Source organism: Oryza glaberrima, chromosome 1 (genome assembly GCF_000147395.1).
Source record: "Oryza glaberrima chromosome 1, OglaRS2, whole genome shotgun sequence".
In the NCBI taxonomy this organism is placed as follows: domain Eukaryota; kingdom Viridiplantae; phylum Streptophyta; class Magnoliopsida; order Poales; family Poaceae; genus Oryza; species Oryza glaberrima.
In genome coordinates this window covers 25792631-25794384 of record NC_068326.1, presented here as the reverse complement: position 1 = coordinate 25794384, position 1754 = coordinate 25792631, and positions in this window count along the sequence as shown.

Here is a 1754-nt window from a genome sequence, read left to right as displayed (position 1 = left end):
TGCTCTTCCTATCACTTATATCTTCAGCCATATCACTATTACTATAGCCAGTTAGCTGAAAACCTCCTCCATTCTTCTCGAACTTGCATCCAAGCTTCAATGTACCATTCACATACCTTAGAATATGCTTGACTGCAGCCCAATGTTCAGTTGTGGGAGCCTCCATGAATCTACTCACATATCCCACAGAGAAAGCTAAATCTGGCCTTGTATTCACCAAATATCTTAGGCTTCCAACCACACTCCTATACAATGTGGCATCAATAGGCTGTCATGAACCTTCTTTGCTCAGCTTTAGCCTTGTCTCCATTGGAACTTGAGCAGTGTTGCACCCTTCCATACCAGCCTTTGCAACAATTTTTTCAGCATACGCAGCCTGACAAATGGTCACACTTCCTTTGCCCTGGTAGACTTCCATTCCCAAATAATAACTCAGTAATCCAAGATCACTCATGCTGAACATTTTCTGCATTTGCTTCTTGAATTTTTCAACCTCAATCACACTTGCTCCAATAATCAGTAAATCATCTACATATACACCAACTATCAGTCTAGAACTCCCACTTCCTCTTGTATAGACTGCATGTTCTGTAGCTGATCTAACAAAATTAAGAGAATTCAGACTTTCATCCAACTTGGCATTCCATGCTTTCGGAGCCTGCTTAAGGCCATACAATGCCTTTCTGAGTTTCAACACTTCTGCAGGATTTCCTTCATCTACAAATCCTGGAGGCTGGACCACGTACACATCCTCCTCAAGTTCACCATTCAGGAAAGCAGATTTCACATCCATATGATGTATCTCCCATCCACTCTGTGCTGCAAGAGCAATCAGCATCCGAACTGTCTCCATTCTTGCAACCGGAGCAAACACTTCACCATAATCAACACCAAACTGTTGAACATACCCTTTAGCAACTAATCTGGCCTTATACTTAATGATAGCACCACTTGCATCCCTTTTAATCTTAAACACCCACTTCAAACCAATTGGCTTTACTCCAGGAGGTAATTCAGTAAGTGTCCAAGTTTTGTTACCCTCAATTGAATTCATTTCTTCAATCATTGCCTTCCTCCAACAACTCTCCTTCTCAGCCTCAGCAAAACTAGCAGGTTCTTCAGTTGCCATAAGGCATTGATCATCATAGTCGAAATCAAGGATTGGAGTTGTCGTTGCAAGTGTGTTTGCCACTGTTCTGTAGCGTCTTGGTGCTTCATCAGTCCCCTCACTAGCATCACTTGGAGGAGAACAAAATTCCATCCCTGGTGGTAGGCTCGACGCAGGTCCAAACGCCTCTTCTCCTGCCGATACTGCTACCGGCGTGCTTGGTGAGGTACTGCCAGTTGCTTGCTCCGTCACTTGGTTAGGCGAAACACCCCCATAAACCGGCACTGTGTAATTCTCAACTGAAAACTCCACAAATGCATCTGAGGTAGCTTCTTCCTCATCTGCATGGCCACCCCAGTCCCAGAATGTCGTTTCGTCGAACACGACATCACGCGACACACACACACACGTCGCGCCACCGGATCATACATCCAGTAAGCTTTTGATCCTTGCTCGTAGCCGATGAAAACCATCCTCGTGCCACGATCATCAAGCTTCTTCAGATTGGGCTTCGCCGTCTTGACATGACCCACACAACCAAAGACTCGCAGGTGTTCGACGGTAGGACGCCGACCATGCCACGCCTCATATGGTGTTACTCCATCAAGACTCTTCGTCGGCGATCGGTTTAGCACATACACCGCAG